Source organism: Dermacentor albipictus, chromosome 4, assembly GCF_038994185.2.
Source record: "Dermacentor albipictus isolate Rhodes 1998 colony chromosome 4, USDA_Dalb.pri_finalv2, whole genome shotgun sequence".
Classification (NCBI taxonomy): domain Eukaryota; kingdom Metazoa; phylum Arthropoda; class Arachnida; order Ixodida; family Ixodidae; genus Dermacentor; species Dermacentor albipictus.
Window position 1 is genome coordinate 51,950,476 of NC_091824.1, and position 15,177 is coordinate 51,965,652.

At 49.6% G+C, this 15,177-nt stretch overlaps 1 protein-coding gene and 1 long non-coding RNA gene across 6 annotated transcripts in view; one reads left to right on the forward strand and one right to left on the reverse strand.

The window, feature by feature from the left end:
- Nucleotides 1-15,177, forward strand: part of LOC135909157 (uncharacterized) — a 279,579-nt gene that overhangs the window by 233,382 nt on the left and 31,020 nt on the right. Inside the window, exon 4 of one of the 2 annotated variants that reach the window (XR_011513875.1) lies at nucleotides 6,314-6,390. The exons of the other annotated variant lie outside the window; for it this stretch is intronic. This is a non-coding gene — a long non-coding RNA (uncharacterized lncRNA). The remainder of the gene's footprint in view (nucleotides 1-6,313; nucleotides 6,391-15,177) is intronic. 2 annotated transcript variants of the gene reach the window in all.
- The window catches only part of LOC135909156 (doublesex- and mab-3-related transcription factor dmd-5-like), a 305,350-nt gene that overhangs the window by 10,657 nt on the left and 279,516 nt on the right, over nucleotides 1-15,177 (reverse strand). The window lies entirely within an intron of this gene.

Below are 15,177 nucleotides of genomic sequence, written 5' to 3' on the forward strand. Positions count from 1 at the left end.
GCCTTTTATTTAATTGTCCCTGTAAGTTGGCGCCGCAGAGCAAGTGATTCTTATTTATTCTGCGTCCCACGCTGTCCACTTAAATTATGCCCTTGATAGGTACCGGAAGTAGCTCGTTATTATTTTCGCTTATTGTTCTGGAAGGCACTACACGCTTCCTTTAGAGAATGAAAACAGCTCCAAGTGCGACAATATCCTTAAATATAAGTGCAGCGGTACAGCTCAACCTGCTAAACCAATTAGGTCACTGCCCTTGAGCCTAAAATGAGATATTGTTGATGCTTGTTAATGTATATGTATTTCAGCCGCCTAGAGGTTAAGTAATGGGTGATGAAATTCTAGAGAAGGCGACGGTCAGCTTCCAAAACCTGCACCCTGCGCTAGAATGCTTGAACTAGTATACTGACGCGAAAAATGCCCACGATTCTCGAAAACCGTAACTCCCACTAGCTTAACATTGTGCGAGTTTGCAATAGAAAACACGGCGCTGAAAGATAACTTTGTGCATAGTAATTCAGATCATGTGCTTCTCTGGTAGAGCACACTTTCTGCAATCTTCTGGGCGCGTTGGACAGCGGCATAGGACGAATAAAATGAGCTTGAGCTCATAGTGAACATGATTATCAGTTACACTATAACCCAACATATGCGCCCTGTTGCGAATAGTGATATTGCTAATGACAGCCTGAAGGTCGGCACACGCTGGCGAAACATATTAATGAATGCTGACGAAAAAAAAAAACCATTTCATCAGCACGAGAGTGCCCCCAATTATGAACAAGGAAGCCGCGACAAAGAAAAAGCGCGACAAGAATATCGGTCAACAAAAGAGAGGAGAAAGCTTCAACAAGGCGGCCAGACTGCCTCCGGCACATTAAAGTGCATGCGTAGACGACCAATACTCTTACGAACGCTAATGCAATTACCATATTACTTGACCGGAATGGGCGTCTGCGGCAACTGTAGTCGACGAGCGATGAGTTTAGCAAATTAGTATTGGTTCTGACTGCACATAATCGTAAGTGAAAACCCCTAGGTGAAAGAACTTTGTACGAAACTTTGGCGAAGAAATAAAAGCCGTAGTTTTACAGGAGAACTTTTAAGGACCTTCTAAAACAAAACAGGAAGACGAAACACTTTCAAATATACTTATATATGCTTTACGATACATCTTGAAATTGTCGCAAGGAACTGAGCAATTGCTTTTAAAGACAGCTTAAGAGTACCAGTTATGGAATTGCGGCCACGGAAGCCAATAAATTTAATATATCGAAGTATTGAACGCTATGACGCAGAGCATCTTTCACAAAATAAGAACGAAAATTAACGAGTCGCTAAACAGACTATAGAGCCAGACTGAGACGAGCGTATAGAAATCTAGTGCATTGTCTAGTGCCCACTCAGTTCTCAGGTATGTTTATGCTCTCGGTACTCCGTACAAATTATTAAGAAAAAAAAAGCTGCATTGCACAGCTGGTTTGAGCCTCGATTCTAGGAAATGAAGTTCACTGATTTTCATACAAGCTGATGGGTACTCTTGTTTTAAACGCGTTGTTCATTTATCGTTTACGTGACTTAGCGGTTATGGTTATAGCCAAAGAGCTATTACAACAATATTGCGAGAAGACCTTATGTGCCTTCAATTCTTCTTGAAAGTACCTTCAACGGCTATCACTATGAAATCTATAATTTTCGCAACCAAGGGAGGTTTGAACTGCGCGTCCATCTCTTCTCTCCATAACAAAGCTGACTTCTGCTCCGACGGCACGTTATGCAGCATTTGATCGTAAAAAAACAAATTACCATTTTATTCCGCTAACGATTCAAGTTCGCAGAGAGAGAAATCGAGAAAGCAAAGAGAGGAGATGCAGGTAGACCCAGAAAGCGAGAGTCCGGTTTGCCACTCTACACTGGAGGTAATAGAAAGGGGAAGAGAGAGGGAGAGAGAGAAAAGGAGGAAGAACATGAACACTGCCAGCACACAGTAGGACACACAGCAGAACCACGATCGGTCCCTGAGGCCGGAGTTCCTCACAAACTACAAAAAACTCAGTTTCGCCCAAAAGACGAAGCATTAATTCCGATAGCAAATTAGTAGACAGCCACACGAAGTTAGGAGAGTAGCTTTATTGGCCGTATGAAGTTGCAAACATTCGCTTACTAACTAAATTAACAAACACGGTGGCACGCGCGCACAGGTAAACGTGAACCCATCGCGCTCTATGATCGCGGAAACTGGCTGTCAAATACGCTGGAGTTAGGAAACGCGGCAGCAGTAGCGAGCGAATTGACATTCATGCTGTCTCTCGCTTCAAGGCGAACGAAACTTCGAAAGCACGGCGCTTACGAAGCTAGTGGAACTCGGCACATGCACTTTGTGCACGTCGCAGATCACTTTGAAGATGAGACATGCCGCACTTTCTCCACAGCGTAGATCGCTTTCAAGATACGGCGTCCGCGCGGTCACGCCGTAAGCAGCAGCAGCAGCGCCCAGAGTAGAACACGCCTCTCTCCCTCGCATACGCCCCCACCTTCTGTGCTTCGCGGGCGACAGAAAACGGCGCGGTTCCGCTGCGCCTTCCTCCCCTGCGCGCGAGGTTGTACCGCGATCGTCGGCTGACTAACTCCGGCAAATATACAGTGCATGGCGCATGGCGATGATGTTATCGTGTTTGGACTTTATGTGGAACTCCACGGCGATGGCTAGAAATTCGCTTGGGGTGTCAATGTAATTGCTATCGCAATAATATCGGACCAATAGCTTGCTGTGCCATCGACGTATGTGGCTAGGGTCTAAGGAATTTGCGTTTCAGTAAATTTTCTACAGTAGACACTGATAGCAAAAATAAGACGAGATTGCGGTTTTCGCTGCTCGTGCGCTTTGAAAATTCCCTTGTACAAAAAATTGCTGTTGCATGCTAGAATTAAAGGCGCTAGATTACATCGATTTACTACCACCTCTAAGAAACATAGCAAAAGGATATCAGTAGCCGGCTTTACGCGTACGGAGTTTTCGATCACGTGGCTAGAAACCATCCACAGGGAGTTTAAAACCACGTGATCTATAACCTTGCTCAACATCACGTGATTAAATACTGCCGACATAATCCGCAAGCCTTCACAAGCTCCGTCCCTTCAAGTTAAGCCCATAATCGACGACAGGCACGGCCACGCTATCGGAAAACACGCCTTGGCGATGCGTCGGCCATAATATTGCTGTGTTGACATTAGTGGGGGTCGTAGATAAGTACGTACGAGCGCAGATCCCGGAAGTGCTTGCTTCGGCGCACAAGTGAACAATTCATAATTGTCAGTTGGCTGAGCAGAGAAATCTGTGTACGGAACATGGCCGTATTTGTTTGTTTGCGTGTGCAAGCAAGCACAGCGCCTGCTTCACTTCCGCCGAAGCCACAGCTGCCACAGCAAGCCAGTCATCGCGCCATTTTGTCGCCTTTGTTTCCTACGCTACAAGGAAATATGGTTCCATTGCTTCAAGATGAACTTCAGTCGAAGTTCAGGGGTCTCCTGAAGAGACATTTGAACCCAATGAACTAACTGTATTAGATACGCTTTGCTGCTAAGTATGACGCGAACTTCACGCGGCGCCGCGAAAGTAAGTTATAAGATTTGTGTCAACTCAATAATTTTCCTCAGCGATTCAAAGCTCACGCGAGGAAGCTACAGCGTGCTACATGTCTGTCACGCCAATCAGCTTTTCTTCGTAGATTCTGCTGCGTCACGAACATCTAAAAGCGTCGCGCTGTCGAACGCGTATTTATAGACAACTGCGTCTGGTCGATGCAAATTGTATCCTACGGGTTGACATCCCTGGCGACCGATGAGGGCCTCGTCTTCAAACGGGAACACGCCTTCACCAAACGCTCGCCTGCCTCGCAAAAAATTATCGCCCCTGCGGGTGGATCTCCCTTTTCGCTCGCCTCTGCATTTACCACTCGAAGTTCACTTAAATAGCACCCTAGCCAGGGCGGCACGCCAAAGAAAAGAGGGCAGGATCATTCAGACATATCTGGGACGCTCCACTGACGGCAAACCTTTCGCATCGGAACGTCCGTGGCAAGGCCCACCCGCCTCGCGATTGCAGGCCAAGGAAAGAAGTCAGTCGACGAGCCGCGGCAAACCGAAGCAGACGTGCGCGTGTTTAATGCGCACCCGGACCGATGCATCTTTTCCCTGATATTGTGCAGCGAACTCGCTGCAGTGTACGTCTAACCGGTGCCCCCGGCATCGGATGCCGAAAGCTTGAATAGGCTACACGCGGTAATCGCTTTTCGACTTTGCCACGACGCCATAGCTGTCGTGATTGGCTGATATCCGCGAGCCAGATACTAAACTAAGACTTTTTTTTTGTTTTACAGAAGCGTCTGAGTCCTTAAATCTGGCTGATAACGCTGCGCTTTCTGTCTGTAACAACCAAAATGCACAGCACTCTTAGCGGAACCAGCGCTGGCCTGGAGGCGCTACGGCGACTCGAGTGTGCAACCTACATGTATATGCAGGCACTGTCCTGCAGGGATAGCCCGTAAAAATACCAGAACGTCTTGAACGATAACGTACGCGCGCCTTCGTCAACGTTTGCTTTAGCGCGATGCTTCCAGTCAAGCTCCGTTTTCGCCGTGAGTGCCGAGAGGACCTGCACGGGCTGCCACATTTCTAGCTTGCCGATGGCCAGCCAGACGGGAAGCTGGATACATGTGCCGCAATGTGAGCGATGCATTTGCTTGAGGCGAAATCGCAGCATCGGCTAAGGAAAACTACACGCTTTCTTCACGTGCTAGGCTATGTGGTACAGCACCGCTGTTGGCGCCGCAAGTTTCGGCGCCACAGTTGTCCACACAGTCAGCTTTCAACTTGTATGCGTGAAAGCTGCACGAATGCGTTTGACGTATCAATAATAATAGTAATTGCCCATTACATCAAGCAATACTGCGAAACTGCTTGGCTAACAACCTGATCGCGGCATGCAATTAAATCGCAGGTAGAATCGTCCCCAGAGATTTGATAGAATCGGCCGTACTAAGTGCCCACATTAGCTGTTCTAACGATGCACAGATTTCGTGGCTACCCAAGGTGTAAAAGCCCAGGCATGGCCGCACACACAAAAAGATAACAATAAGAGCGAAAGAAAAACAACTCAGAAATGAGGCCAAGCAACCGAAACAAGGAAGAAACAAAACAAATAAAAAAAGAACGAAATCGGCCCTCTCGCGAGACGATATAAAGTTTCTGTAAGGGGCATTCAACTTTGCGGAGGAACCCCGCGGCGCCTCGCGCTCCGGTGCTGCACAAAAGGCTCGACTTGAAAGAGCCGCACTCGTTGAGTGAGCCACCGCTGACAGTTTCGCCGCCGACGCAAACGGGCGATGGTGCGAACCTCGCTGCGCGCGAGTGCGTGACGAGAACGCTCTGCAATTCGCAGCAGCAGCAGATACTGCATGCTGACTTACACACTTTCGTTTTTCTTTTTGACGTCAGGCGTCGTCCCACACCACCTCTGCCACCTCCTCTGTCAGGCGTCGTCGAGCAAACAGACAACAAAGACTACGACAGGATGGGAGGAAAAGCGACGGTACAAGCGAAACAGTGCCGGTTTCGAAAGCGTGTTGGTGAAAGGTGTGTCAAACACGACGACCAACACGGAGAGAGTGCCGATACGCGATATGCAATAATGTATCTCATCTTGCAGGACACACGCGGGAAAAACTGAGGCATCGTCTCTGAGTTTGCCAGGGACAGGCACGCAACATATACGTGGTTGTGGCGGAAACGAACTTCCACAATGTAACCGTAGACGGATGGAGTCTTATTCAAAGTCCACTGCCGTTGATATAGCGGCAATAGACGATTAGCAGAAGGTGAAATGCTGGCAATATTTCCATCTTTCAAATTTCGCGCCGAAACCTAAGCGTTGCTACGTCAACGTGACGTTTTACATTTCTAAGTGCTTTATCGTATTTGTGATGCTGTGACGGCAGCGAGCGTTCTCCAAACTCTCCAAGTTCAATCTTCGCTTCCTTCGGGGTACAATGTAGCCAGCATTTACCAATAAACAATTTGCTAGGCAACTGGTACGGATACTTTGGGGCGGCGTCGCCACCCGTATTCTGTGTCTTTTCTAGATTACCACACCTCATCTCACGGCGAGAGTGACTTTTATCGTATTTAAAAGCTCGAATTATTGACGCAGCTCAACTTGGTTTTCTTTTTAGCGTCCCTTTAATATCGGAACCTTTGGTATCAAGCCAGCAACTCACGTCTGGTTTATCTTCCTGTCTGTCCCCCTCTCTCTATCCAGTTCTCTCATTAGCTGCCATGGGGATTTACATCACATTTGCGAAGTGACGAGACGGAAATAGAGAAAGCCCGATCAGGGTAAGTACAAATATAAAACACTTTCGTTTCTGCATGGTGACGTTCAGTTTCTCTAGAAAGTGGTTCGTTAACATGCAGACGCGCTTAACATGCGCGACTGGGATGTTGAAGAAAAACAGCTTGTATCGCCGAGCTAAGCGCTAATTCCAAATGAAACGCAACTAGCGAGACTTGCTTACTGACACTCGATGCGTGTGTAACGTGTGTGCATAACGTCGTATTTCGTACACCATCCGCGTCCCAGCTTTTGTGAACGTTTATCCAGCTTTAATAAAGGTGCCCACACTTTCTGTTTTCCGTGCGGAAGGTGTGTACGTTAAAGTAAAACAGCATGGATGACCGAGCGAGCCATTAATACAAGATGAAAGGCAACTAGAAAATTCGTAATTCGGACAAGAACATTGGCCCCGCGCTAATCATTAAAGAGAGCGGAATAACTAATACCTTGACGCAACTCGAGTCCCGACGCTTATCTCGCGCACGCGTGCACAGCGCGTGAAGTCGCGGAGCCTCCGCCCACGGCGATGGAGAACGTCGGTGCAGCGCCGAGGCCCACCTCGCTTGGCACGCGCGCCATTCAATCGGCCTGAGAGGCGGCTTCTCCCGCGGCGCTCCGCGTGCCGGGGTGAAAGGAAGCGACAGTGTAATGCTTTTCAGCCACTCCCCGCAACAAGTTAGCGCGCGTCGCTGGCTGCGGGGGCCTGGACCGAGCGCGCGCGCGAGCACAAAATAACGCGCGTAATTGCCTGCGTAGGCTTCATTCATTGTGCAACACGCCTGTCATTATGGTAATTAATGACCCTCCCGGATGGGCGTGACGGGCGCTGTGGAGCGTTGCGAGTCGGGAGGGAAACGTGTGGGAAAGCGAGCGCGTGGCATGGTAAGAGTAAAAAGGCTGCGGGAAGAATGTCGATATACAATCGACAATGCTTCGAAAGAAAAGGGCACGTAACACGTATACATATCTTTACAGGCGGTTTGTCGCTTCAGAAAGGCGGCAATGCAGCAAACTCGATCGCGCCGCTCATTCCATACAAGAGCAAGAGTTACAAGAAAGGGCAAGGCTCTTCCTCGAGAAGTGTATGCCACATCTAACCCTCTCCTGCACTGCTCCGTCTTTACGCTATGCGAAAGGGCTGAAAAAAAAAATGGCGCCACATTGATCCTTCGGAGATGATTGGCGGCGTTTATACGATTCTCAATCTTAGTTACGATGAGTGTGTGATGGCTGACAATATGTTTCATGTGTTACGATTAATATATTTCTTTCTTCTTTTCGATACCATTTCTCTGTGCAATCCTGGAATCGCGAAACCTCGCGGGCGCATCAGCAGACACGCAAAGAAGCCATCTCGCTTCCAACCACAATGCGGAACGATACCACAACGCTGAGTATCTCGTTGTGATTACTGCACCCAAGTTCAAACACGGTAGCCACGCCACCCTCTTCCTAGTATACTGGCGACAACATCGTCGCAATGACTATCCATCTAGCGGCCGTAGTCGACGCGCAAGTGTCTGTTGAGGATGAGAAGATGGCAGCGTGCAAAGGCTCTTGGGAAAGAATTCTCTAAGTCTAAGGAAGTGCTATACACCGACGATACAGAATACAGTACCGGCCCTTATTTTGCTATGGACGTTATCAATTCTCAAGGTCAAATAGCGACTGTCGCCATCCTTTCCCGCTTCATTCTTGAGGAGGAGCAGGAGGAGGCTGCAGCCCTGACTCCTACCATTTCGAATTATTCAGTCGCTATCAGCTAATCCAAAACAGCCGCCTACAACTTGGGAGCGGCTAGGGTGTGCAAACCAGTCCTCTCCATCGTCCTGGCCAATACCCCCCCCCTCGCCCCCCCCCCCCCTCCAAACAACATGCGGCTCTATTATGGACTCCCGCGCACGCATATCTTGCCAGAGACGAAGCGACTCACGGATTTACAGTCTGGGCGCAGCCATTTGATGAGCCAGACTCCGTTGCGGCAACGGCTACGTTGGCTTCGCGGGATCGCCTTCTAACTTTTCACGACAAATGTAGCCACTACCGTTTAGGCCGTTTAACCTTCCCGCAGCTAATAAACAAATTTCTGCGCAGGTGCGAGGTGCTGTGGCGACAGCTGCAGACTAACACCTTTCCCTCTCCTCACCTCCTACATCTCATCCACCCCTCTCTGAAACCCCTCCTCTGGTTGCAAATTTTGGTGCACAACCAAAGCCAATATGAATCGCATCACGTGGGGGTGCCCTAAGAACGCCCCACCCCACCCCCACCCCGTCCCTCCGCTGTGCCATGCGCAGCGAGGTAGCGATAGCGAATAAGCGAGGTAGCGAATAGGTAGCGAGGTAGCGATAGCGAATAGGCCAAGTAGCGAATAGGTAGCGAGGAGCCGTGGGGGCTGCCTTGCGCAGCTTCAGGCCCTATAGACCGTTTTTTCGTAGGCGCCGCCATATTGTGAACGCAGTGGCGCCGCCTATGAGCAGCGCCATACTGGCTTGGGTGAAAGCGTTCTTTTGCATGGCAGGTATACGCTCGGCGGCAGGTTCTGGCGTTTGTTTTCGCGGTCGTGCGGTCTGTTTACCATGACGTGCGTCTTCTACGTGGTAAACGGTTCTGTGAGACGTGGTGAAGTGGTTTAAGGCGTCAAGGCCGAAATTTCTGCTGAGCGTTGAGGTGGACGGAACACGCAGCGCGATGTGTGAGCGCATATTTGAGCCTATATACAATCAGCCTCGGAGATCAATTGTGTATATCTGAATGTTCCAATCACTAATGTGATCTTATTGCAGTATTATCCTCTATTTCTAAGCTGCGGTTTAGGAGCCATGAACCATACGCGACGATCGTAACAGCGTGGGTAGCGTTCTGCTACGATAGGAGCTGTGCTGTTTGATAAGCGTTCAAACTGTTCGCTGCAGGTTACATTGCGTGACTACTTGGTTGGATGGATGAGGTTTCCACCCATGAATAAAATAGTTTTGGGTAGTAATAGCAGCATACCTTACAGTCCGAATTAAGCTTGACCAGCAAAGCGACCATTTACGAACTGCGCCAGCGTCCTAAGCAGTACAGATATCTCTGTTCTATATAGCGCATGGTCCAAACATACGGCATCAACGGTTATATATTTATCAACGTTGTGCGGCGTTAGCCTGTTTTCTCTTGCTTTTTAGAGAAAGAGGATGATAAACGAATTTTTTTTTCGGTTGTGTTCGTTAAGTTCTCTACGACGCACTCATACGTATTACGGAAATTTTGCGCTCAAGAATAGCCATCGCATTCTTTTTATGCGAACCCTCTCATATATGGGTGTATACAGGCCAAAAAGGCAATGCCCTATCACGCAGCTTATATAAGTATCGTGCTGGCTCACCAACCGCAGTGATCGCTGTGTTGAGCAGCGCCATCGGCCTCATGCAGCAAGGCTAGCGTAGACATATGGTAATTTCAAGCATACTAGACTTGAAATGCGTGAGAACGATGCCAGTGTATCACAAATATTTGATAGCGCCTGCCGCTCAGACGTTTCGTGGTTGCCTTAGGTTGGCCGTGCACGAGCATGCGCTCTTATGTTTTATGTTTTACTCCCTGCGCCAATCGATCAGACGGTGAGCTGATTTACCATTTAATGCTGGTAATACAAAGACGCCGGTTTTGATTGTTGAATTAAAATCGATATAAGCAAAATAGTAAACAACACATACACGCACCGCGACTGATAACGCGCGTACACCGCGGCTGATTATGCGCGTCACATTTTCGCGCCCCTAAGACATATTTCTGCCTATAGTATAGTTATTGATGCCCCGAAAGGCTTCCCTGGCGACCTTAAATGAACGGACATGGCGTAAATGTCACAAAGTCAGATCTAAAACATCTCGAAATCGTTCCGCAGCATGCGACAGCAATACTTTCAAGCAGCGCCGCGCCGGTTCGCCCAAGCCAGAGAGGAGGAAAGGCTCCCCGCGCGCCCTATCCTCCTCGCCCGATGAAACGGTCTATATCCAGGAGGCCATCCTTGGGTGGACTGAGAGGGTTGCGAGGGACTACTATTTGTAGCACCCTCCTCCCTCTATCCCTCTGCACCTTTCCTTCAAAAGGACAAAAAAAAAGTTTTTATATTCCCCACCACCATCATTTAAGCCACGTTTAAGACCACATAACCCCTGTGCCACATTGGCAGATCCTTTACGGTTGATCAACAGAGAATGAATACATACCGTTATCACATACACAGTGCTAAAGTTGTTTGTTCTGGCACATGCCCAGTGGCACAGACCCCAGCCAGCTGCATGTTCTCCATTCGACAACTTACCCAGTAGCCCATGCTGTCTGCTAGGCTCGACAGCAGCTAGAGCATACCTAGTGGTCCAAGCCAAGAGGCAACTTGGGTCAAGGGGCGAAAGAATTCGATATGAACGGACAAACCAGAAAGTGGGTAAAATTGCCAAGTAACGCTATTCGCCACAAAAGCGATCGCTGTTATTAGTATATAGTAGCATCATAACAGCGACGTCATAACAGTAATTTCCGTAGCCGCAAGTACTATCCTACCATGCAGGTCAATGTCTGTTGTGCATAAATAAATAATATTATATCTAAATAATATATCCTCCCGATTCCAAGGGAAGGGAAGCGTAGCAGGGGGCAGCAGAAAGTTAGGTGGGCGGATGAGATTAAGAAGTTTGCAGGGACGACATGGCCACAATTAGTACATGACCGGCGTAGTTGGAGAAGTATGGGAGATGCCTTTGCCCTGCAGTGGGCGTAACCATGCTGATGATGATGATATCTAAATGAGAAATCGGCATACACCGATGGCATACAGAGAGGCCGAAGTAAAAAACAAAACCAGTTTAGTACACAAAGGCCAACGTCAAGCGGTTTTAGTGACCCATCAAACGCCGGGTGACCAACCCAAGTTCGCTGTACTTCACGGCCCAGATGGTAGCGACGCCAACGTCCTCGGCTGCCAACCGCGCCAGACACTTGCGCCGTGTACATGTGCTCTGTAGACCCTATTATGCGCGGTGGAAGAAGCCGGCATCTGATGTCAGCGCTCCCACTTTTTTTCTTTGTCTGTGTGCGTATTTTCTTTTTTTTTGTCCAGAAGCAGAGACTGGTAAATACAAAACTCGCCCACAAGAAAGAGAGAGAAAGCAAAGAAAGCTAATGTGCCTGTCTCCTCCGCGTCTAAACGAGTCGGCCCCCATAAGGCTTCGCAAACTCCCGACTCTCGTTTCGTACGCCGCCTCGGTGGATCGAACTTCGCGCGCCTAGAGCCACCAACCGGCAAGCGAAGAACAGCCGGAGACTGTGCGTGACGCGCTCAAAAGATGGCGTGAGACCGAGCAATGCGGAGTGCGGGGTTTTGATATTCCCTTTCCCCGTCGTGCTCTCTTTTTTTTTTTTCGTCGAGCGATCTCTGCGCTTAGGAAACACCATTGCTGACCTGTTCGCGGCTTTCGCACGCCGTGCGTTTGCACGCGTGCCCAGTACGGCGAAACCGAACGCCGAAAGAAGGGGAACCGAACGAAAGAAACTGTTCAAGCGGTTGGGTAACGTCACACTCCGACGCGCTCTCGCTAAAAGAAATTTGCGAGTGAGCATGCTACGCGGTCTGAAAAGTTGGGGACGCGAAACCAACACGCCAGATTTTTATCTCTCTCCTCAAAGGCGCCACATGAAAGCGGCAGATAGATACTGCGGAGGTTACGGAGCGGTGATGGAGTAACAGCACGCGACCAGGAAAGCTCGTAATGGATGTCCTCTGGCTAAAGCACGCAAGCTTAAAGCGGGCAGCGTAAAAAGTTGCCAGACGACCAAATGCGCCCTTCTTGCTCCGTCCAGATGCGTGGAAGGCGGAGCTCATTTGCCGGCAAACGTTTTTACTGAATTATCATGAGGCCATAAGTGCAGCTAGGCGGAAGAAATGCTGTAATTGGTTCTGCCCAAGGAAAAAAAAAAGAGAGATCTGATGCAATGTGAAATACGAGTACGAAAAGGAAGTGCAAATATATTAAGAAGCAGCCGTGACAACGTAATAGCTTTTGCGTTGCGCTGCTGAGGTCGAGGCGTAGGATCGGATCCCGATCCCGTAGGAGTTATCTAAATGATGCGTAAGCATTTAACACGAATCACGTGCTGTTTATTCGTCGTACGCTGCTGTGTTTGGTATAATTTCGAGACATACCGCGAGAAGAATCGCAAAACAGAGAAGCGCGGTAGCAACACCAAAATGTTAACTGGGACAGTATGAAACGACGAAGATGCGAGTAGTGGCAATGTTCACTCCTGTTATATGATGGTGCTTTCGGATGACGTCGCTGCGTCGCGGAAGATTAGCACTGGCTCATGCGTGCTGGTAATTTAACAGTGTGACGTTTAGTAGACCTCGTACGTGCACGGCGTCGATGGCACTGCCTCCTCCCTATGCGAAGCATTATCAACGGTACTGCGGCGGCGGCTGCGTATGGCACGGCCACGCGGGCGCTATCAAGAAATCGAGTGCGCCGAGTGCATATAGCTTGTCACTGTCTTATCGCTGCCTAGTTCGCGTTGAAGTGATAGGCAGCACGAAGTTCAATTCTCTCGCTGCTGCGGGTGCTATCTTGAAAGCGATCGTCTTACGTGACGGAAGAATGGAGGGACCGACGACGGACGGGTTTCCTCGGTTGGGTAGCATAGAAATGCTTAGGTATTAAAAAAAAAAAAAAGAAGAGAGGGCACTTAGGTATTCGCACGTGGACGGCGGCGTAAGCATTGCGACGTCATTCCGATGACTCCTCGGCCTCGTTAGCGTACTTGCGCGGACGTCCAAAGGAGTCGGGCGCTGCTGCTGACTGAGTAGTCAAAACCGAAGGTGCGCCAATCGGAGCGCAAGACAGAACTGAACAAAATCACCGCAACAACTAGAAGGCCCACGACGCGCGGCCCTATATATAGACCGGCCACACAGTTGCCGCTAATGGGCAACCACAGCTCGTGCAACTGTAGTATTTACCGGGAAATGCTTGCGGCGAACACTATGCGCGAAGGCGAGCTTTGAGGTTCTTTTTTTTATTTTTCTTTGAGATAGCATTCAAATGGTCACTCCAGGTACCTTTCTTCCGTCGCCGTCGGCGTTGCCGTGATGTTCCGCATAAAGTTCATGCACAATAACGTCGTCGCCGCACGTCGTATGCTGTATGTGCGAGTAAAAGCTTTTAGAGGGTCAGCCGACAATCGCGCCTCAATCAAGCGCGCGCAATGGAGGAGGTAGCGCTCCCCCGCGCCGGCCTTTCCCGCTGGGACCGCTCCTTTCTCCTGCGGCTGCGCGTCGGCTGCTACAGCACGGCCGCCCGATTTCACAGACTGCACGGAACAGGCAGCCCCGCATGTGCGGAATGCGGCGAAGATGAGACACTAGAACACTTTCTGCTGCGCTGCCCATCCTTCGACGTTGAGCGCACCGCGCTCTGTGCTTGATATCGCCGAGTGGGTCTACCCTGCAGCACGGAGGGTGATCCCCTATTCCCCGCAGCCCACGCCTCCATCGCCAAGAGAGCGCTTGCTGCCCTCCTCGACTTTTGTGTCGAGACTCAGCTGAGCGCGCGGCTTTAAGCCCCGCTTTGCTTCTTCTTTAACCTTCTTTTTTTTTTTACCGCTCTCTTTCATTCTCTCTCTAATCTTTTTCTCCCCACTTCCCTTACCCTGTGCAGTGCTGTTGAGGTGCCCTCCCTTGAGAGACGGTTACGGCATCGCACTTTTCTCTTCCTTTCATCATCAAAATCACTACTACTACTACTACTAGGTAGCGCGCCGGTTACCGTCGCGCGCGAGCCACTGGCAGGAGAGGGCGGGGCACACGGGAGGGAGGGGGTTGAACTCGGGCGGCTGTAGCGTAGGGCGCGGCCGCGCGGTGCCCTATCTTGAAAGTGATCTGGAATGTAGACAGAGTGCACCGAGTGCTGGTAGCTTCGTATCCGCTGTGTTTTCGATGTTTAGTTCGCGTTGAACCGAGACGCAACACGAAGGTCAATTCGCTCGCTGCTTTAGTGGCGCTTCTTCACTCCAGCGTTTCGACAGCGATGTTCCGCGGTCATCGAGCGAGATGTGTTCATGTTTGCCTGTGCGCGCGTAACACCATGCTTGTTAATTTAGTTAGTAAGCGAACGTTTAGGAGTGTATACAGCCGATAAAAGTCCAGTCCTTATTTGGTATAGCTGTCTACTATTTTGGTACCGCAATCGTTTCGCCTATAGGGCGAAATTACGACGTTACTTCGCCCCCCACGGCCGCCGCTGCCGCGGATGGATAGATGAATGGATGTTATGAGCGTCCGCTTTGGGACGGGGCGGTGGGTTGCAACACCAAGCTCTTGCTATTATACTGCCTAATGTCATATCCAAGTTAAAAAAGAAAAAAAGATATGTAAATACACTATGAATTCCCACAACCACATTTTCTGACCCCCTATTGCGAACTTTGGTTTTGTACGTCTTCGTTTTTTTGTCATTTCCCTACTTCTCTTCCACCAATCTTCCTATCGGATACGCTTAGGTGAGCGTCATCTTCAAAGTATACAGCGGCCCACGCCTCCCGTTGATTGAGTGTGACCACGTGAATTTTGGAGAATTTCTGGCCACGCCGCCGGAGTATCCGCTTCGTGAGCCGCACAACGTTATCGCAATGCCCGTGTACCGTGCCTTGGGTGAACATTAAGTAATACTCCAGGTTATAAAAAAATTAACCTGGAGTCCTCCGCTATGGCGTGCCTCATAATCACATCGTTGTCTTGGCACGTAAAGCCC